Raw genomic sequence first — 23,981 nt, 5'->3', positions numbered from 1 at the left:
TGACAATATTGTCAGAACTGACAAGATTAGCTGCATGGCTTGTTTCAGGTGTAATTCAGTTCACTACTACAGCCAAATAGATCAGCAGGGCTGCCAGGCAACTAGTATTGTTTAAAAGGAAATAAATATGGCAGCCACCATATCACTCTCACCCTGGGTTCACTTTAAATTACAGTTAGCCCCGCCCTCATCCGGTCATGACCACGCCCATTTTTCCGCCGTGGCGCGCTTCGCGCGCCGCAGGTTGTAGCCACACCCATTTTTTGCCGCGGCGCGCTTCGCGCGCCGCAGGTCGTCAGCTCCCCCGGAAATTGGTCCAGCACCTGCATAGCACCCCCTAAAAAAATTTCCTGGAGCCGCCACTGGACACAGGCTTGTGTGATAAGCATGATTAAAGCCTCTCAGTTATAATCTACCATGCGTGTCTGCAAATAGAAGAAACCTAACATAACAAACACCAAGTGTGAACGAAGTTCATCCATGGAAGCATATGAGAGCTCCAAGCAAAGTCCTGATGTAAAGGTCATCCTTCAAAATATTCCCAGATAATAATGTAACCGTGTACAAGATTTATAAACAGGAAATAAATATCAACTGATTTTTTTTTCTTTTTTAAATGAAGGAAAACATTGTATTTCAAGAATTATTTTTTCCCCCTCTTACTGCCTATAGAGCATGCCCTAGTGGCTGCAGCTCTGGTGCTTTGAGTCCGCCAGGAGAAAAGTGTGATATAAATGTTATTTGTCTTGTCTACTTTTTCTCTTGTATTGAGCATAAATGGTAAATTTTAGGCCAGCTTCATTACTACTGGTGTTGTGGTACAGTGGTTAGAGTTCTTGCCAACCACAACACAGTGAGACCCAGGTTCAAATCCCAGCCAATGTGAGTTGGCTTTTAAGCTACAAATCCTTAACCTCCTGAGCGGTATGGACGAGCTCAGCTCGTCCATCACCGCCGGAGGCTGCCGCTCAGGCGATTTTCTTCAAATAAAAAGCAGCACACGCAGCCGGCACTTTGCCAGCCGCGTGTGCTGCCTGATCGCCGCCGCTCTGCGGCGATCCGCCGCGAGCAGCGGCGAAAGAGGGTCCCCCCAGCCGCCCGAGCCCTGCGCAGCCGGACCAATCAGTTCCGGCCAGCACTAAGGGCTGGATCGGAGGCGGCTGACGTCCATGACGTCACTCCGCTCGTCGCCATGGCGACGAGGAAAGCCAAACAAGGAAGGCTGCTCATTGCGGCCTTCCTTGTTTATTCTGGGCGCCGGAGGCGATCGGAAGAACGCCTCCGGAGCGCCCTCTAGTGGGCTTTCATGCAGCCAACTTTCAGTTGGCTGCATGAAATAGTTTTTTTTAATAAAAAAAAAACCCTCCCGCAGCCTCCCTGGCGATCTCAATAGAACGCCGGGGAGGTTAAAGGGAACCTAAACGAAGAAGGATATGGATTTTTCCTTTTAAAATAATACCAGTTGCCTGAATTGCCTGCTGATCCTGTGTCTCTAATACTTTTAGCCACAGCCCCTGAACAAGCATGCAGATCAGGTGCTCTGACTGAAGTCAGACTGGATTAGCTGCATGCTTGTTTCAGGGTGTGATTCAGCCACTATTGCAGTCACAAAGATCAACTGAACTGCCAGGCAACTGGTATTGTTTACAGGAAACATCCATATCACTCTCAGTTAAGGTTCCCTTTAAGTAACCTAATGTTTCTATTGCATTGAGCATAAATGGTACATTTTAGGCCAGCTTCAGTTAGTACTGTCGTGGTGGTACAGTGGTTAGGGTGACTTGCCCACCACACAGTAAGATCTAGGTTCGATTCCCAGCCATGGTATGATGTAAACTGGTTTTTGAAATAGCATAATTCCCTGGCAGATGAGACCCTCCTCCCTCCAGTAGGAGGGAGGAGGGAATAGGTAGAAGGGAGGAGGGAGGTGGGAGGAGGGAGGTGAGAGGAGGGAGGTGGGAGCCCACAAGAGGCTAATTAAAATCTCCCTAGCAGAGTGTGTAGCAGCTGTCCCATAACTAATTAGTGTAGGCAGACAACTGAGTCAAATGGTATAAGGACCTTGCTTGGAGGAGGGAGGTCTTACAGCAGTGAGACCAGTGTGTTTTGCAATAATGTGTCTGCTGACAGTGATATGGAGGGTTAAAGTTTTGCTAAATAGAGCATTATGGGGCGAATCAAACTTCCGCAAAAGTTCGCCTGATGCAGGCGAACGCGAACCCCCAAAGTTCGCCTGGAACCGTTCGCAGGCGAACCGTTCGCGACATCTCTATTTTTTACAATAGCTTGCTGTAGAGCCATGTCACTTAGCAGGCAAATTAATCCCCTCTTTACTGCCCACTAACAGAGCTTTGTGTTGGTTGGCTCTGATCGCTCGTGTAATGTTTTTTTTATTTTATTTGTGAGTTAAAATTAAAAAAAAAAGATACATTTATTTAATTACTTCTCTCCCTTAGTCCCCCTGCCAGCCAATCACGGTGATCCTCTCTCATAGGCAGCAGCCTATGAGAAGGGATCGTGATCTGAGCCCTCTATGGGACAGCCGAGTGATATGGCTGTCCCCAGTACAGCGTTGCGGTAGATCACAGCGCTGTACAACGTAAATAGACGACGGCTTTGCTGTCAGTCTCCTAGTGGTGATCGCTGCTGGTAGACTGATGACAGAGTAGAGCTCCGTCACTGAAGCGGTGATGCTTGCGCGATCCCATGTAAAACCCCGCCCCAGGACTTGACGCCGTTAGGCGGTTCTGGGGCTGCCACCTTTCCGACGCCTATTGGTGCTAGGCGGTCATGAAGCGGTTAAAAAATATTGATCAAGTGATGCTAAACCAATTCTCAATTTCCCGTTTGCGTGTGAAGCAAATTTATTTCACAATTTCTGAATCCAATGGATCATAAATTGTGTCCTTGATACCTAATAGTGGTAGACTAATGGTGCATTTAGTAATGACTGCCACAAGTTTAGAAATCTGGAGGGAAAAGGTTTAAGAATGTGAATGGAGCCTTGGAGGGATTTTATTCAAAGGGTAAATGTTGGCCTTTGGCTTATATTAGTGTAAAATTCAGTAATTAAAGACAGAGTATTTTAAGGCACTTGTGGCTGGGGTTGGGTTGAAATATTTAGGAATGCGTTGGCCCTAGTTGATACTACCAGGTTTTTAATGTTTAGCAAAAGTCTGTATCCTATACAATAAAACCTATCTGTCCCTGCATCATCCACTTTCCCTCTCTGTCCGTCCTTGGCTTTTTTATACTGCACATGTGCGCAGTACAGACAGCTGATGGGATTGGAGGTAGGGCCTGGGAGCAGGGCGGCCATGTGTGTGCGTATTGACTGGCACGCGCATCGACTGGCGGCGGTAAATTTACTACCTAGAGCCTGTTTTTAAACTGGCTTGGGTAGACTAGTCCTACAGGGGTTTGCACAAGTATTCTGCCCCCTTGAAGTTTTCCACATTTTGTCATATTACTGCTACAAACATGAATCAATTTTATTGGCATTCCACGTGAAAGACCAATACAAAGTGGTGTACATGTGAGAAGTGGAACAAAAATCATACATGATTCCAAACATTTTTTACAAATAAATAACTGCAAAGTGGGGTGTGTGTAATTATTCAGCCCCCTGAGTCAATACTTTGTAGAACCACCTTTTGCTGCAATTACAGCTGCCAGTCTTTTAGGGTATGTCTCTACCAGCTTTGCACATCTAGAGACTGAAATCCTTGCCCATTCTTCTTTTGCAAAACAGCTCCATCTCAGTCAGATTAGATGGACAGCGTTTGTGAATAGCAGTTTTCAGATCTTGCCACAGATTCTCGATTGGATTTAGATCTGAACTTTGAGTGGGCGATTCTAACACATGGATATGTTTTGTTTTAAACCATTCCATTGGTGCCCTGGCTTTATGTTTAGGGTCGTTGTCCTGCTGGAAGGTGAACCTCTGCCCCAGTCTCATGTCTTTTGCAGTCTCCAAGAGGTTTTCTTCCAAGATTACCCTGTATTTGGCTCCATCCATCTTCCCATCAACTCTGACCAGCTTCCCTGTCACTGCTGAAGAGAAGCACCCCAAGAGCATGATGCTGCCACCACCATATTTGACAGTGGGGATAGTGTGTTCAGAGTGATGTGCAGTGTTAGTTTTCCACCACACATAGCGTTTTGAATTTTGGCCAAAAAGTTACATTTTGGTCTGACCAGAGCACCTTCTTCCATATGTTTGCTGTGTCCCTCACATGGCTTGTGGCAAACTGCAAACGGGACTTCTTATGCTTTTCTGTTAACAATGGCTTTCTTCTTGCCACTCTTCCATAAAGGACAACTTTGTGCAGTGCACGACTAATAGTTGTCCTATGGACAGATTCCCCCACCTGAGCTGTAGATCTCTGCAGCTTGTCCAGAGTCACCATGGGCCTCTTGACTGCATTTCTGATCAGCCCTCTCCTTGTTCAACCTGTGAGTTTAGATGGACGGCCTTGTCTTGGTAGGTTTACAGTTGTGCCATACTCCTTCCATTTCTGAATAATCACTTGAACAGTCCTCGGTGGGATGTTCAAGGCTTTGGAAATCTTTTTGTAGCTTAAGCCTGCTTTAAATTTCTCAATAACTTCATCCCTGATCTGTCTGGTGTGTTCTTTGGACTTCATGGTGTTGTTGCTCCCAATATTCTCTTAGACAACCTCTGAGGGCGTCACAGAGCAGCTATATTGTACTGACATTAGATTACACACAAGTGCACTCTATATAGTCATTAGCACTCATCAGGCAATGTCTATGGGCAACTGACTGCACTCAGACCAAAGGGGGCTGAATAATTACGTACGCCCCACTCTGCAGTTATTTATTTGTAAAAAATGTTTGCAATCATGTAAGATTTCCGTTCCACTTCTCACGTGTACACCACTTTGTATTGGTCTTTCACGTGGAAATTCCAATAAAATTGATTCATGTTTGTGGCAGTAATGTGACAAAATGTGGAAATCTTCAAGAGGGCTGAATACTTTTGCAAACCACTGTATATAATAATGTTGAAGTGTCTCTGCGTCCCTGCACTTCCTGTGTGTGTCCCGTGTTTTGCGCTCATGTGCAAGGAGGGACAGACACGGAGGAGAGCTGAGAAAGGATGGGGCCAAAATGTGCGTGCGCACAGCGGAGTGGCAACAGAACTAGCCAGTTTTTAAACAGGCTAAGGTCACTAGTCCTATAAAATAAACCCCTGTGTCTCTGCGTCCTGTCCCTGTTTGTGTGGGTTTCCCTGCTTCCAGACTTAAGTTTGCTGTCTGAGAACCTCATTGCATTGTGGGAAATAACAGCTTTTTCCAACTGCCAAGCAAGCAACATCTGTGTGTATATACTTTGGATAGTGGTGGAAGACGGGTGAGCAGGATGCATCGGTATGCACGTTGCCGGGGTTTAGCGGACGAGTCCTAGCACCTGTTTTTTAACGGGCGGGCCTTTTTACTAGTATAGTATAAGACGTTGGTACAAGAAGTTGGCTTTGCAACCTCATCCAGCCATGTAATAAAACCTTTTTGCATTCGGTTTAATATGCTTGAGCTTGAACAAGAGCTGTAAGCACTCTCAAGAGAGGGGCACATCAGTATTTTGCTATGGTAATCCATGAGTAGAAGCAATACTTTTACTGGTGGTACTTGTTCTAAGTTTGTACTTGGCTTGTAACTTAGAATCTCTGTGTGTAGATCCATATCCAGTCCCTACCTTGCAATTAGGAAGGCTAAGTGTTTCTGAAGTAGCTGGCTGAAAGCTGGATTATACATTTCAGAATCAGATTTTATTAGCCAAGTACAGGGTATTTGTAACGATTGGTGTCAGCAAAACAGATTTTCTGATTATTGGTGATTTGCAGTATCACCAATAATACAGATGCTATACCTGATTATGTGGTGATCTGCAGAATCACCAATAATACTAGTATAGCTAGACACAGAACAACCAATGTGAAAATGTGTTTGGTGCAACAGTAATGAGGAAGAGATCATCTCCCGAGGAGCGGGTGATTCAGACAGTACTGCAGCCAATGATCACCTGAGGAGCAGATGATTCAGAGGGTACTGCAGTCAGTGGACGCCTGAGGAGCGGGGACCACTGCTGGAGCTACAAAGGATGATCACCTGAGGAGCAGGTGATTCAGACTATACTGAAGCTCGTGAACACCTGAGGAGCAGGTGTTACAGATAGTTCTGCACAGGATGATCACCTGAGGAGCAGGCAATTAAGACTATACTTCAGCCGGTGGACACCTGAGGAGCAGGTGTTACAGACAGTGCTGCACAGGATGATCACCTGAGGAGCAGGCGATTCAGACTATACTGCAGCTAGTGGACACCTGCGGAGCAGGTGAAAACTCTACAGATCCCTCACCAGTGGCTAGGCCCACTGATGAGGACCGGAGGGTCAGACAAGCTGGGTTGGCGACGTACGGACAGATAAAGTACAAAGACAGAAGGCTGATTCAATGTCACGTTCAGGCAGAGTCGGCAACAGGAATCAGATGAGCAAAGGTACAGAATCAACAAGCAGGAGAATAGTCAAAGGAAGCAGAAGGTCATAACAGATAATACAATGTGATTAGTACTTTAAGCTATCAACAGAATCTGGCTAAGTGTGGATCCCCAGCTCCAGCTGGTTCTAGCACACTTTGGGATCTGGCTAGTGTCTGAGCGCTAACACGATAGCATTCGCAACAGCAGACACGGAGCAACTGACAGACCAGTAGTATATATACAGAAATGCTCCGCAGCGCCGCCCTCATCACTCAGCCAATCTAAAGGACCGATGGAGTCAGCTGACTAGACAGATCAGTTGACTCCCCTTCTATGCGCATAAAAGTCCTGTCACTTGGCGCGCGCGCGTAGCCCTCAATCTATGCAATAGAAGGACCAGGCAGATCACCAGCGTGTAACTGCGCGGCAGAGGCCGCCGGCTGGTACGCGGAGATAGCCGCCATGCCGCTTGCCTCTGTGGCGGTATCTCCGCTATATATTACAGTATTGTACAAGGATGGCAAGAACAGCACAGCAGATCTTTGTAGGCAGACATAAGACGAGATATGCATATCTAACTTATAAACAGTTAAAATCTCACATTATGGCTTTTGTCTGCAGTACTGCAATCTCCTTATAGTCTGTTTGGGGATTGTATGTGGGAGTGGGCAATATGTGCTTGCCAGCAATTTGCATATAGAGCTCTGCTGCTTACATGGTTTTAAGAATTTTTATTTTTGACAAAACAATTTTTATTGAAGGGGGAGTAAAACCGGAAAAGAAATCTGACCAATCACAATTGCAAGTATAAAGAAAGGAAAGCAATCACACTGGTAAAAAGTAACAGTATTACAGCAGAAAACTGCATTAATCAATTAACAAAATCCGAACACATTGGGCTCTATTGACAAAACGTATCACACACGAGTTATTTATCACCTAATTGATAAAAATAACTTTTCAGCACATTTGCAAGCAAAATAATCACTCAAAGTAAATTGTCCCTGATTAACTTCATTTCAATCTTACTTTTCTCAACTTAATTACATTCAGGGATGGATTTACCATAAGGCACTATAGGCATGTGCCTACAGGCACCTGATGATGGAAAGGCGGACTACTCCCATCCCCTAGTGCCTCCCCCCTTCTTTCCTATTCAGAGTCTGAGCAGAGTGTAAATAAGAGGTTACTCACCCGGTTCTTGTGCTCTCTACATGATTTCACTAACCAGATCTCCCTTCAGTCGGGTGCACCTCTAGCTACTTAGTATTAAGTAGCTAGAGGTACCTCCAAGTACTGAGGATGGCTTTGGTTGCCTAATACTAGGGGGCACCTGTAGCTACCTATAACAGCAAGGGAACTAAGTGAGGAGACAGGTGGACCAGCCAGAACACTTGTGGTGCAGTTCAAAGGGTGTGTTTAGGTTCATGGAGGGTGAAGTTTAGGGTGCCAGGACATCTGTGCCTATAGGCTCCTGTGATGTAAATCTAGGCCTGATTATATTATATTTTTGCTATTTGGAATCTAAAAAATGTAACCTAGAAAAGGTGAAAAAAGAGGCAAACAGGTGAAAAAGCTTTGTGAATCGGGCCCATTGTGTGGAATCACAAAAACCGTGGCATTAACCATAAGTTCATCTTCAGAAAGACACACTGTCAGGTGGTCGAAAGCTCCCTTATAACTACAGACAGACCATTTAGTACCTCTCTTTCTAAATACCATTTTGTAAAATGGAAGTTTGCAATGATTTGCTCCTTGATTGATTTAGGCCTGGTGCACACCAGAGGAGTTTTTCTGAGCCTTTTGAGTTTTTAAATCTGCTGCTAATGTTATCCTATGTGTCTGTGCACACTGGAGCAATGAGGTTTTGTAAAAAATACCCATAGCATTACATTGGGAAGAGCTTTTGAAACCTCTAGCGCCCAAACGCTAGAGGTTTCAAAAGCTCTTCCCAATGTAATGCTATGTTTTTTTTTTACAAAACCTCATTGCTCCAGTGTGCACAGACACATACAATAACATTAGCAGCAGATTTAAAAACTCAAAATGCTTAGAAAATCTCCTCTGGTGTGCACCAGGCCTAAGTGCGTCCATGAAACTCTCCCATACCTCAAAGAATTTTTATGTGCGAGTCTCCTTCTTTTGAGAGGTTTCCATCTAGTCTATCATAAAAACATTATACAGCGTTGGAGTGAAAGAAATCCAATTTTGTAAGAGTGTTTTCCTCGCTACTGCAGAGATAATGAATGTGAGTTTCTTGCTACCCCTAGTAGCTCTTGTTCCCTCTATCACCAATATACCAAATGTCACCCAATCTGGAGTAAAGTGTAAGATCCCAAACAGCACCCAATCTGGAGCAAAGGGAAGGTAGTTAAGTAATGTATCTAAGGCGTAATCGACCACTTGCCTCCAAAAAGCTTTAATGTTGAGACAATGGTCCAAAACCGCTTGACATTGGGGCAAGACATTTGAGACTTGTATGAAGTGGACAGGTTCACTTTAAATGACTGTTCAGGTGAGATATAAGAATGATGTTCTTTGAGAAACATGGGCTTGAATAGCTAAGCTGCACTGCTAAAGCAGCGCACCTTAACACACCTTAACGTGAAGGAGTGTCCACTAATGCAAGCCTTACATAGCAGCGGTCACTGCTATGTAAGGAGCATGCCTTCCTTAGATAGGACTGTACCTTCCTACAGGATCTTCTCAAAAAATTAGCATATTGTGATAAAGTTCATTATTTTTTGTAATGTACTGATAAACAGTAGACTTCACTATATTTTAGATTCAAATACACACAACTGAAGTAGTTCAAGCCTTTTATTGTTTTAATATTGATGATTTTGGCATACAGCTCATGAAAACCCAAAATTCCTATCTCAAAAAATTAGCATATTTCATCCGACCAATAAAAGAAAAGTGTTTTTAAAACAAAAAAAGTCAACCTTCACATAATTATGTTCAGTTATGCACTCAATACTTGGTCAGGAATGCTTTTGCAGAAATGACTGCTTCAATGCGGCGTGGCATGGAGGCAATCAGCCTGTGGCACTGATCAGGTGTTATGGAGGCCCAGGATGCTTCGATAGCGGCCTTAAGCTCATCCAGAGTGTTGGGTCTTGCGTCTCTCAACCTTGTCTTCACAATATCCCACATATTCTCTATGGGGTTCAGGTCAGGAGAGTTGGCAGGCCAATTGAGCACAGTAATACCATGGTCAGTAAACCATTTACCAGTGGTTTTGGCACTGTGGGCAGGTGCCAGGTCGTGCTGAAAAATGAAATCTTCATCTCCATAAAGCTTTTCAGCAGATGGAAGCATGAACCCACTTTTGAACCAGAAACAGCGGCAGAGGCGCCTGACCTGGGCTACAGAGAAGCAGCACTGGACTGTTGCTCAGTGGTCCAAAGTACTTTTTTCAGATGAAAGCAACTGTTACATGTCATTCGGAAATCAAGGTGCCACAGTCTGGAGGAAGACTGGGGAGAGGGAAAGGCCAAAATGCCTTAAGTCCAGTGTCAAGTACCCACAGTAAGTGATGTCAGTAAAGTCATGTCAGCTGCTGGTGTTGGTCCACTGTGTTTTATCAAGGGCAGGGTCAATGCAGCTAGCTATCAGGAGATTTTGGAGCACTTCATGCTTTCATCTGCTGAAAAGCTTTATGTAGATGAAGATTTCATTTTTAAGCATGACCTGGCACCTGCTCACAGTGACAAAACCACTGGTAAATGGTTTACTGACCATGGTATTACTGTGCTCAATTGGCCTGCCAATGCTCCTGACCTGAACCCCATAGAGAATCTGTGGGATATTGTGAAGAGAAAGTTGAGAGACGCAAGACCCAACACTCTGGATGAGCTCAAGGCCGCTATCGAAGCATCCTGGGCCTCCATAACACCTGAGCAGTGCCACAGGCTGATTGCCTCCATGCCACGCCGCATTGAAGCAGTCATTTCTGCAAAAGGATTTCCGACCAAGTATTGAGTGCATAACTGAACATCATTATTTGAAGGTTGACTTTTTGTTTTAAAAACACTTTTCTTTTATTGGTCGGATGAAATATGCTAATTTTTTGAGATAGGAATTTTGGGTTTTTATGAGCTGTGTGCCAAAAACATCAATATTAAAACAATAAAAGGCTTGAACTACTTCAGTTGTGTGTATTTGAATCTAAAATATATGAAAGTCTAATGTTTATCAGTACAATACAGAAAATAATGAACTTTATCACAATATGCAAATTTTTTTAGAAGATCCTGTATAGTTACTATGCATAGGAAGGCACGCTCCTTACATAGCAGCGAGCGCTCTATGTAAGGCATGCATAGTGGCCGCTCCTTCAAATTAAGGTGTGCTGCTTTAGCAGTGCAGCTTAATGAATCAAGCCCATCTCTCTATATGAGGAGGATGGGATAACCTGCTAGGAATAAGTTGAACTCTTGTAAAATGCCCCCTCCACTTAGCTTTTTGTCATAATAAAGTTTATCTACCTTTGCTTTTACACTTGATGCCATTTATACATTGATGTAGTGTGTTCTGAATATAGGCCTGGCTTATAGAGAAACAATGGCATAATATCCATAAGGATCACTGTCCAGAAATTGTTCATAATGGAAGTAGCTTCATGCACATTTGAAAGTTAAAACTTATTTTGCCTTGTTACAAAAAAAAGGCATTTGCAAAGTATTTTGGAGAGCTAGATTAGTCAGTTTTCATCCACTACCCGAACACTTGTACCAGAGGGCTGGTGATATGACGCGTATCACCATCTCACCTAGAGACGTCCATTTCATAACCGCTCCGTACAATTTGCCAGCTTATAAATCATGCAAACTTTCTTGTAATAACAGCTCCTGTAATTTATGACAAATCATTAAATATTTCAGTTGAATTTAGAAAAATGAGAAAGGCTTCGTGGATAATTGCCGGCTGCGTCTAAAAAGCTTAAATGCTTTCTTATGGCTCGAAGATTTCCCCTCTAATTAAGAACAACATTTTTTATTCATTTGGAAATAATTGACCCAATTAAGGAGACTAGGAAGAGAAAGAAGAAAATTCAGAGTGACTGACATAACGTTACAGAAATCTTGGAGGAGGACGGCTCACACTACTTTGAAAGACGGAAACTGGACATTAATGTCGACAACTGGACATTACATGTCGAGGAAGTTTTTGTTGAAGGAAAGGCACTGTCTATCTTAAAGGGAATATTTAGTTCTTTTTAATTTTTTTCAGTTTTATTAAACTTGGTAAAAATAAAGCAACTTAAAAAAAATCTCAAAACAAAACAAAAAACAGTGCAGCGTCAGTCATTTGTATCTGTAGTGGTATTCGTGACCCTTTTGCTGTTGTTGGCAAGGGCCTCCTTAAAGGACAACTAAAGCCGGAGGGATATGTAGGCTGCCATATTTATTTCCTTTTAAGCAATACCGTTACCTGGTAGTCCTGCTGCTCTGCCTCTAATACTTTTGCCATAGGCCCTAAACAAGCATGCAGCAGATCAGGTGTTTCTGACAGTATTGTCAGATTTGGCAAGATTAGCTGCATGCTTTTTTTCTGGAGCTGTTCAGACACTACTGTAGCTAAATTGATCAGCAGGGCTGCCAGGCAACTGCTATTGAAAAGAGGAAATAAATATGGCAGCCTCCATATTCTTCTCACTTCAGTTGTCCTTTTAGGCAAGGAATCTAGTTGACATTCCAGTGTTTACCACACTGTATGTACTGCAGAGGTCGACAGAAATTTTACTTTTGGTAACCACCACCTTATGACCCCTGATGTAGCAACAGGAAGAAAATTTGCCACCACAATGTGGTCATTTTTTAGCATGGTCTAGGTTCAATCAAACAAGAAAAACGTCTGTGTTAAAAGATGAAATTTGGGCAAGCAGATAACAAGCATATTCAGAGTGTACAATTGAGGCAAAAAGTCCCCAACGTTCTGTTCACAATTTCCTAGTTACCGGGATCGCTGCAGAAAAGTCCAAAATTAAAACAATCCAATAATCACTGCTGCGCTCTTGTGATCTGAAATACACATAAAGAGACTCCACATAGGGTAATAACGTTCTATCTGCAGATTGCCTATTGCACACCACCTCCCTGTCTGTGAATTAGTGAAAATGCGTGCCCCCCCAAAAAAGTTAAATAAATTTGAGGCGTATCTGGACATTCAAAGATACACCCGTAAGCTTAATATTAAGAATTATTTTTGGGGGAAAGAAGGTCCAAACAGTAGAACAAAAAGCTGCAACTAAAGAGAATTCAGGGATATAAACGAAGGAAGAAATACAAATTCTGGTGGAAAATAAATACCTTATATTGAAACCAGTAGACAAAGGGAGGAGGGGGCTGGTAGTAATGAGTAGAGAATATACAACGGAAGTGACACACATTCTACAGGATTCAAGAACGTACAAAGTACTTAGGGGAAACCCCACAAATGCCTACAGAGATAAGCTGACGCAGATACTCCTTGTGGGGGGAAAAGGAGAACATCATCACGATGGATGAATTAAAATATCTCTTGCCAACTACACCCAGAATCCAGGTCATCTACTTCAATCCAAAGATACACAAAAATGCAGATAACCCACCCGGACGCCGATAGTGAGTGGGATGGGATCCCTCACACAAAGGGTAGGGGAATATATAGATATTTTCCTACAACCGAGGGTAGCTGAAATACCAAATCTATTAAAAGACTCCAAGCATATGCTACAGATTCTTGAACAGGTGGAAATTAGGGAGGGAGACTTTTGTAGTACGTCTCGTAGCATCACTCTACACAGTAATACCACACGGCAAGAGTATAAAGATAGTTAAGGATACCCTATTAAGCAATGGGAATCTGAAAGAAGCGCAAATACATTTCATCACTAGCCTGCTACAGTACTCCCTTGATCACAATTATTTTTGGTATGAGGGTTCATATTATGTACAGCAAACTGGTTGTGCGATGGGGGCCAAGTTCGCACCCAGTGTGGCTAATCTCTACATGGGATTAGGATGAGGACCAGAGGCGCCAAAAAGAGTAAAACAATACTACGTTAAAAAAACTTGGGGGGAGACGTACTCACCACCCTTTCAACAGACCAAAAGCCAATGGAAACCACAATAATTGGTCAAAAAATTCAACAATTTATTAGTACTCCCAGGTGCTACGCGTTTCACGGGATTATCCCGCTTCCTCAGGCAATCAAACAGGAGCACAAGCAATTGGGGGTCTGGAACGATTTAAGGCGCTTTAACTCGTTCCAGACCCCCAATTGCTTGTGCTCCTGTTTGATTGCCTGAGGAAGCGGGATAATCCCGTGAAACGCGTAGCACCTGGGAGTACTAATAAATTGTTGAATTTTTTGACCAATTATTGTGGTTTCCATTGGCTTTTGGTCTGTTGAAAGGGTGGTGAGTACGTCTCCCCCCAAGTTTTTTTAACGTAGTATTGTTTTACTCTTTTTGGCGCCTCTGGTCCTCATCCTAATCAGAATGCAGTCCACCTGTGGTGGCAAGGATTTTTCCTAATTTCTTCTACAGAGAGCGACATCTTATACCTGAGTGGGGTCAGGTTCTAATTCTCCCCACCTGCATATGGAGTGGTTGCCTAGGGGCAACCCATGTTTGTGAGTATAAATCTGTTTTGATTAAATTGTGTCTATATCGCCTTGAAATACCACACCATTTGGGCTCTCGGTCTTTTGTTTTTTGTCTCTGAAGTGAATCTCTACATGGGAGAATGGGAGAAGCAAGTACAACAAATGGAACGTTATAGGAATGTAGTTTCCTGGGCAAGATTTATAGATGACCTCTTTTTTCGTGTGGCGAGATCCAAAAGGACACCTCATACAGTTTTGTGAGGCCCTGAATGAAATATGGTCAGAAATCAATATAACGGTTAATATTAGCAAAGCAGCAAATTGATTTTTTAGATTTACAGATAGTTAAGGACAAAGTGGGAGTAATCACCAGGACATTCTTTAAGAGTACTGATAGAAATGGATTTATACCGAAAGGGAGCTGTCATCACAATAATTGGCTGAAGAACATACCAAAAGGCCAATTTGTTAGACTCAGGCGCAACTGTACCCATATTGAAGACTACCTAACCCAAAGTGAGACCCTCTTAGAAAGATTCTTAGAAAAGGGGTACGAAGAACCGCCATTAAGAACAGACAGAATACAGGTGGGCCTTCTACCAAGAGACCAGCTGTTACAGAATAAAACAAGAGAACACACGAATAATAAGGAATATTCCATTCTCATGGATTTTAATTCTCAGCATAGAGACCTGGAGAAAATAATAAAGAAAAACTGGAACATTATAACAGCGGATGGAACATTGAAGAGGGTATTACCTGAGAAGCCACAATTTATCTACAGGAAAGCTTCAACACTGGCATCCTCTCTGGTCTCGAGCTGTATTGAACCTGCCAGGGAACCAAGAAGCAATTTGCTCAGGCAGAATGGCTATTTTCCTTGTAAAAGCTGTATGGGATGCAGGGAAGCAAAGGCCATCCGGGGAGACCAGATTAGATCAAGAAACACCAACAAGAGTTTCAGGATTAAACCGTGTATAACCTGTAGAACGAAAGGGGTAGCATAGATTTTGTGGTGCCCCTGTGGACTGGAATATATAGGGGGGACCACAAGGGAACTCTTCAAACGCACCAGGGAACATATAAACAACATTAGAAAAGGAATGGAGAGCCACAGCGTATCTAATCATTTCAGAGTCCACCACAATAAGAATCCTGCAGGGCTAAAGTTTATGGCTCTGGAAAAATCTGTGGAAAAATGGAGAGGATCCAATTTGATGAAAGAGATTTCTAAAGCGGAAGGAAGATGGATATTCAATCTGAAAACTCTGACCCCAGATGAATTAAACATAGTTTGATCTTAACTGCCATATTTCCAATGACTGAATGGGAGGAGGGAATCGGAAGACAATACAGAAGCAGGCACCGTAGGGATAACCAATTGCAGAATAGTATAGTTGAAAACACCAACAGATGATTTTAATATTGCAATAATTTATCTATCACACCATTAAGGCCTGCACATGTATATAATCAGGAGTTTACAGTTTTGCAATTTAATAATACACTGTCTATTTATCTATTTATATATGGTCTTTGTAAGCACTGTTGAATACTAATTTGCTTATAATCTAACCTAGAAGTAGGTGTAGTATTCATAACACACCACATGATGGCGGGTTTATAACTAGTGCCCACTAGAGAATATTAAGTTGCGGCATAGAGTAGATTTTCAATTAAATAGTAGCATTTTTAGGATCTTAATTGATTTTATTATTATTTTTGATGTGATGCAACTGTATTTTAATGTAAACAATGCCCATCAAGCACTAATTACTTTGAGCCAATCACCAGCGCACCACGAACATGTAAAGCGACGTCAGGCGTCAGGAGGTGGAGCCCCTAATGAGTCCGGCGTGAGAACGAAACGCGTAGGGCAGAGCTTAAGGTCTGACGCGCAACGCAAGGAAGTAAACGGACTGGCCGGTCAACGGTAGCTGCGTGAACCAAAGGCTCACACGCGGCGGGATTGAGGACCCAAGCAGGACGCCGCAGCACCCTCATCCGGGACCCATTAAGCAGATGGGCATTGGGCAGCAATTTGTTACACGCCATACTTTTACCTGGACGCATAAGTGCAAATCTAATTGCGCCCAGAGGCAAACTTATGTGAATTTTATGTGTTTTATTGAGATAGTATTTTGGAATAAAAGAATCCTCAAGAGAGGCTAAGAATGTTTGCATTGCCATTGAATGCTAATAGGAGATGCGCTATGCGCATGATCCACCTGTATCCAGAGATGGGCTGTATCTGGTGAGCGACTAGTGCGGGGTGAGGGGGATTGTCAGTCACCAACATGGAGTGTTATCACTTAAGCACTGTGGAGGAGTGTTGTATATTGCTGTAATTAGCAGAAACAGTATTACCCTATGTGGAGACCACATATCTTTACAGGACAGGAGTACAAGCAAGAGGCTTATGATTAAAACTTAAAACCCACCTGGATGCTGAGGTGGCTTTTTTTCTGGTGAGCGCATAGAGTTAAAGGAAGTAAATTTATAGGAGAAGGGCACGCATTTTCATGAATTCACTGACACGGAGGTGGTGTGCTATAGGCAATCTGCAGATAGAACGTTATTACCCTATGTGGAGATTCTTTATGTGTATTTCAGATAACAAGCATAGTCAGGTCACAGGCCAAGGAACTTTACTTCATAAATAAAATAACTTTATAAATGAAGTTCATTTTTGCTCATTGTAAAATCTTTCCTCACTCTACTTTACATTCTTAAGGGCCCTTTTCCACTACAGCGTTTGCGACTGCTTAATCGCAAAATCGCAAACCGCTAGTGATTTTAAAATCGCTACGGTTTGCTTTTTAACATAGGAATTGCGGTAGGTAATTTCCACTACCGCGATTCGTTTTTTACTTGATCGCGATCGCGCCGCGGAGCAACTTTTGCCGCGATTTTGCTATGCAGTGCATAGCATAGCAAAATCGCGGACGCGAACGTCGGGGAATCGCCGGTAATTGCGATTCAGCAATCGCTAGCGTTCAGGCTGAACGCTAGCGACTGCAAGTGGAAAAGGGCCCTAAATGTATCTCAGACATATTTCTTGCTGGCAAGGTGCATCACTATGCAATGTTTGTTTTTGTGAAGTGAGCAGACACATTGGGCATGATTCACAAAGCTTTTTCACCCATTTTCCTCTGTTTTCACCTTATCTATGTTACTTTGTTAAGCTCCCAAAGAGCAAAAATATAAAATAATTAAGGTAAAAGTAATTTTGAAATGTAATTGAAAGGTAATTAGGAACAACTTGCTATGAGTGATAATTTTGCTTGTAAATGTGCTGAAAGGTTATTTTTATCAATTACAAAACTTTATGGAAAGTTGTGTAAATGGAGCCCATGGTATCCCAGAGTGCTCTGGCACAGAAGACTGTGTGACACTGCAGCCTCGTCTAAGCATCACTAGGAGGGTAGTAGGGTTACATACAACAAACAAAAAAAAAAAATAGATAGATAGATAGATAGATAGATAGCTATAGATAGATAGATAGATAGATAGATAGATAGATAGCTATAGATAGATAGCTATAGATAGATAGATAGCTATAGATAGATAGATAGATAGATAGATAGATAGATAGATAGATAGATAGATAGCGATAGATAGATAGATAGCGATAGATAGATAGATAGATAGATATAGATATAGATATAGATATAGATATAGATATAGATATAGATATAGATATAGATATCTAGATATAGATATCTAGATATAGATATATAGATATAGATATAGATATATAGATATAGATATCTAGATATAGATATAGATATATAGATATAGATATCTAGATATCTAGATCTAGATATCTAGATATAGATATCTAGATATCTAGATATAGATATCTAGATATCTAGATATAGATATCTAGATATAGATATAGATATATAGATATCTAGATATAGATATAGATATATAGATATCTAGATATAGATATAGATATATAGATGTGTGTGTATATATATATATAGATATGTGTATATATATATATCTATATATATATATATATATATACATATAGTGCTTATTACATAAAAATGTGTGTCTTGAGTGATGTATTACATTCTACTATTCTACTATATGCCATTACGGTTCCTCTTTTAATTGTTAGGTAGGCATATTTTAGCCAAAAGCAGGAAATTTGGGTGCAGGAGGCAAGTGGACAAAAAGGGGTGCTGCCATACACTCCCCATAATAAATATCGTTTGATGGGTGTCGGACAGGAAAAAAAGGCGCCCGGAGAGTAACATTTTCAAACTGCGCTTGTGATTATTAGTTTATGATAAGTAAGTAAATTGTAATATATTTTTTACAGTCACTATTTGTAAAACATTATTATCCACACAATAAAGCGATCACTAGGGGGGGTTTAGGGTTAGGTAACACTAGGGGGTTTTAGGGTTAGGCACCACCAGGGGAGGGTCTTAAGGTTAGGCACCACCAGCGGGGTCTTAGTTGGGCACCACCAGGGGGTCTAAGGGTAAGGGATAGGTAGAGGGAGGGTTCTGTGTGAGAGTTGTTTAGTTGTATTAAAATTTCTGTAATAACTGTTGTAAAACATTTGTTTTACAAATATTGCAAATATTACTAACGTACTTATATATATTTTTTCATTGTTCTAAACAATAGTTTCAGATTTTATTACATGAAGAAACGATAAATGAAGGTTATACACAATATTATACAATTATAACAATTATACATATATTATCATTTTTTTAACAAACTTAATTATAAGTTTCACTTTTAACACAGGGAAGATTATCATTTTTACAAATTGCGATTTCATACACTTTATTAAAAAAAATTTCAATTTGTAAAACATTATTGTAAACAAAATACAGCACAATATTTTTATAAATGCTATTACCGCTTATAGTTTACACCACGCACCGGTTTTTCCCGACGGCCTTTTTGCATTGACGCATTTTAGCCAGTTTTAACTATTGGAGCAGTTTTAGAATTCTATCCTGAACAGGTTTGTCTTTCCGTAAAACTTTCTGTCTGTTGTAATCTGTTCTCTGGATACTTACTTTGTTGAAAGTTTATTCTCCTGTTATTCATCCTCCATATTTTTGACATGTGGATCTGATACTATTCTTTCAGATCTTTGAAATTGACCCAAAGGTATACTATGTTGTCTAGTATTCGGAGAATGAAAACTCTAGTAATGTAAAACTGAACTTGTTGTTCGTAGGTTTAATGTAAATGTCAGTAATGTCTTTCCTCTGTTTGATAAGCCAGGCATCAACAAAATTAACTATATATGGCCATTTTTCATGAGGGAGGATTAGAGAAAGTGGAATATTCTATCCATATTTAGTCCAATTTAACAGTAGTGTAACAAAAGTTTTTGAGTACATTAGCAAATCTGAAACAAAAATAAACTTATGTGATAGTGAAGTGTATGTGTAGTGCTGATAATAATTAGAATATTGGTAGCAAAGAAAAGCGTATTGCTTATATTTTTTTTTACTTATATTGATTTATTTATAACATTGCAGACTGTCACAGTTGCAGTTTAGAATTCACACTCTAGCTCATATGCAATTAAGTTTTTCTCCTAAATTATCTCCTTAGCGATGACTTTTATAGTCTCTAAGCATTTCACAGGTTAAAAGTAACCAAAAGTTGGTAAAAAAAAAACGAAAAACTAAATTTGGAGTATTTTATTGCTTGCTGGTGGTGTAACCCTTTGCCTGCCAAGCATGTACCTAATATGTTCTGGCAGACAAGGGCTTCTACTGCCAAGAACGTACCTAGTACGGTCTTTATTTCCTGCTGTGGTTTCGTCTTGCGGTTTGCAGCAGACATGTAAAGCTTCTAGGCAATGACCTCTGGGTCTCATATTTCTGCCCAGGGCCGGGCCGAGGCATAGGCAGGAGAGGCTCCAACCTCAGGGCGCAGTGTAGGAGGGGCCGCACAATTCATTCAGCTGTCATTCCTAATTGTGTATGAAGCAGAAAGAAATAACAAAAGGGGATACATAGCAGTGACTGCAAGCCAGATAACTAGATATTAAGGTGTTGGGGACGTTGTGGGCCCTGTGGCCCTCTTAGTCTAATAGTAATCAGTGTGTGATAGCTGGGGTGGGAGGGATGGAGGGGCGCACTTTGGTGTCTCAGCCTTGGGTGCTGGAGGACCTTGTCCCAGCTCTTTTTCTATCAGAGGCTCTTGATTGCCCTGCCACATGACCCCAAGCACACCCAGTGGGAGAGACAGAGCTGTAATCTGCATTCAGCGCATGTAACAGTGTAAAAAAAAAAATCCCCCAACATCCATTTACATGGGCTGCCCTCTACAGTCCTCTGATTCTCTGTGTATAAAAGTCCTTTCCCTGCACCTCTAAAGGGATACAGGGAGACCTATTTTCCAGTACTCTACTCCTTGATCAGGCTCCCGAGGCTGGAAGTGTTCTGCTCTATTACAGGCCTTAAGTGCGCTGGCGCAGTCCCCTGCTGCCCATGGGAGCATTCTCGAAGAGGCATGCAGCCAGGGCTGAGGATACGCAGTAGCCCCTGGGATCACGTACTTAACTTTGTCTTCAGCAGCGAATGAAAGTCTGCAAAGTGGTGGTAGAAGCGCCCAGGTACATTTTAAAAAGAAACAAAAGAAAACAAACCACAGTTCCTGCTGAGCTGGTTGGATAATTTTGACACTTGAGTCATGAAAGAGTGAAGAAGACCTTTTCTCCAGGTGTCCTCCAGGACGGCCAATAAATTGAGTACACCAGTTCCTCAATCAAAGTAAACACAGACCATTACCAAATTTGCATACACAATTGGCCACCTTACATATGTGTGCACAGCCTGACATACTACAGTTTTCACTGTGTTTCCTACCTTCTAAGGGGGGTGAGCTCCTTTTGCAGGAGTCGTTAAGGGCTTCCATACCTTGGTGGTTATCCGCACGGGGGTCCATGGCTTAGGTCACTGGCATGGTGTTGCCAGAGATAGGGCACTGGGTTAGAGTGGGTTGTCAGCTTACCGGTGTCCTGGTGGCGAGGAGTGGTTGTAGAAGTCCAGACCGTCCAGACCATGGTGTTTCCTGCGTTATGGAAGGAAGGCGTCCAGAAGCACTTACTGCGCATGCGTCCCTACGTACGCATGACGCCGTATGTATGACGTCACAAGCGGCGCCCTCCTTTCCAAACGATATTTCCCCGCTGGCTCCTGGCTTGTATTAGACCTGCTTTGGCAGGTCTGGGAGCACTTGACCTCACTCACTATGGAGCCAGCTAGCATTACTCCAGCAGGACCCATAAAGAAAACTGTTTGTGGATCAGCCGTTGTTGCTCCTACAACAGCAGGACAGGTATGTTTTCTCTTTACAGCATAGATGAAGGTAACACTCTGCTGTTTAAAGAGGAAAGTCCTTATGCTTAGTGTGACAAGTAATTCTGTTTTCTATTTCTTTTTTAGGCTAAGCCTGCGGATAAAGTCACATCTCTAAAACACAAAAATAAGTCTAGGAGATGTAATAACTGTTGAGCTAAACTAGCCAGTACTTGGCACAAGCCTTTATGTCAAAGTTGTTTAGAAGCGAATGCTAGTACTTCTAACAAGGAGTCTAATGCTGGGGATACACGGTACGTTTTTGTACCATGTATCGACCAGCTGATCCGGCCAGCTGATAATATTCAGCTGGCCCGATCATGCCGCTCGACCCGCGCCCACTCGATTCCCGCCGGCGAACAATGGCAAGGAATTGAGCGGTGATAAGGAAGCGCCGGCGGGGACGAGTGCCAATCGATCCGCATGTGCGGACGAGCGGGGATACGCCGGCATCGAGCCGCTGGTTCGATCCGGCGCATAAAACGTGCCGTGTATGCCCGGCATAAAACTATCACACAATTTTTGGACTCTTTTTGGTCTGAGATGCAGTCGACCTTTCAGACTCTAAGAAATGTAATGACTGACAAACTGACACCTGCACAGACTTCTACCTCTGTCTCTAATAATCAGGTGAATAATCTGACGGTTAATGAGGAAGATTCAGTTTTTTCTATCTCATCAAGGACTGAGGAGGATGATTTATTGTCCACCCAGGACTCAGACCAAATATCTAAAGTGACACAATTTTTGTTTAGCGCAGAAGAAACAGTTGAGCTTTTAAATGCTATCTATGACGGTGAACAAATCCCTGAAAAAGAGCAGGAAGTTTCTATTCAAGACCAAATTTATAAAGGTCTTGAGCCCCCAATTTCCAGAACCTTTCCTGTTCACAAGGCTCTTAATCAGATTATTGATGAACAGTGGAAGGAACCGGAAAAAAGATTTGAAATTCCGAAATCTTTTAAAAGGTTTCCTTTTGAAGATGTGGAAATAGAAAAGTGGTAAATTCTAAAATTAGAAGCGACTTTGTCACACGGGGGCACTCAAAGATCCTCTAGATAAAAAGGTGGAAGTTTCATTCCAAAAGCGCTTGGGAAGCAATTTCTTTTGTGTTTAAAGAGAATCTGTATTGTTAAAATCGCACAAAAGTAAACATACCAGTGCGTTAGGGGACATCTCCTATTACCCTCTGTCACAATCTCGCCCATCCTCGCCGCATTAAAAGTGGTTAAAAACAGTTTTAAAAAGTTTGTTTATAAACAAACAAAATGGCCACCAAAACAGGAAGTAGGTTGCTGTACAGTATGTCAACACATAGAAAATACATTCATACACAAGCAGGCTGTATACACTCTTCCTTTTGAATCTCAAGAGATCATTTGTGTGTTTCTTTCCCCCTGCAGCTATCTTCCACTGAAGTGTCAGGCTGTTTCTTCCTGCAGAGTGCAGACAGCTGTGCCTGTATGTAATTCCTCAGTATGTGAAAGCCCAGCCAGCTCAGAGGAGGATTTATCCAGCTTGTAAAAGATAATAGAACAGAGAGAAGCTGCACTAATCTAAATATCACACAGGCAGTGTGCAGAGAGGGGCCTGGAGGGGGGAGATGCATCACAGAACCACAACACTGAAGAACTTGGCAGCCTTCCAGACACAGGCTGACAAGTCTGACAAGAGAGAGATAAGTTGATTTATTACAGAGATGGTGATAGTAGAACGTGCTGCAGTAAGCCAGAACACATTAGAATAGCTTTTGGAACTTGTAGGATGATAAAAAACAGGATGCAATTTTTGTTACGGAGTCTCTTTAAGCCCTCGATCTCTACAGTTTGTGTTTTCAGGAATTTGATTTCCTGGATTGATGAATTACAGGAGTTATTTGCTGTTGGTACTCCTCAAGAACAACTTTTGGAAGCTATTCCAGTCATCTCCAGAGCGCTGGCCTTTATTGCTGATGCAACAGTTGAATCCCTAAGGGTCTTGGCTAAAGCAGCCGCCTTAATTAACTCTATTCGCAGAGCAATCTGGCTTAGAACTTGAGAAGGCGATATGATCTCAAAGAGCAGATTATGTGCCATGCAGTTTGAGGGTAAGCTTCTGTTTGGTAAGGGCCTGGAGACAGTACTTTCCAGGTCCACAGACAGAAAATTAAAATTCATGGATAAAGGAAAGAAAAACTCCAGGCCAGAAAGTTTTTTTCGTGGTAGAGGCCAAGAAGCAAATCATAGGGGTTCTTTCCTCAGGGGTAGAGGCAGAGGTAGTAGTAGACCTACCTCTAAGGCAACTACTCCTGGAACCAAAGAATGAAATTGACAATCAGAACAAGGTGTCTAAATTCCTTCCTCAGTGGCAGGACATTTCCCAAAGTTCATTCATACTCAAGGTCATAGTCAGGTTATCGTCTAGAATTCAAAAACAGACCTCCCACCAAGTTCTATCTTACGAAAGCTCCAAGAGAAGGGAGTAAAATCACACTGCGTCATCTTTTATAGTATATTTAGCAATAAATGGATTTATACTTTTGCAATTACGGGT

General features: G+C 42.1%; 1 protein-coding gene across 8 annotated transcripts in view; it reads left to right on the top strand.

Moving 5' to 3' along the window:
- ADGRA1 (adhesion G protein-coupled receptor A1) overlaps positions 1-23,981 on the top strand; it is a 1,508,265-nt gene that overhangs the window by 194,440 nt on the left and 1,289,844 nt on the right. Inside the window, exon 1 of one of the 8 annotated variants that reach the window (XR_011024439.1) lies at positions 5,334-5,393. The exons of the other annotated variants lie outside the window; for them this stretch is intronic. The gene's annotated coding sequence lies outside the window, so the exon portion shown is untranslated. Of the gene's footprint in view, positions 1-5,333; positions 5,394-23,981 lie in introns of those variants that run through there. 8 annotated transcript variants of the gene reach the window in all.

Source organism: Hyperolius riggenbachi, chromosome 10 (genome assembly GCF_040937935.1).
Source record: "Hyperolius riggenbachi isolate aHypRig1 chromosome 10, aHypRig1.pri, whole genome shotgun sequence".
NCBI lineage: Eukaryota > Metazoa > Chordata > Amphibia > Anura > Hyperoliidae > Hyperolius > Hyperolius riggenbachi.
This window is presented reverse-complemented; position numbering and strand designations above follow the sequence as displayed.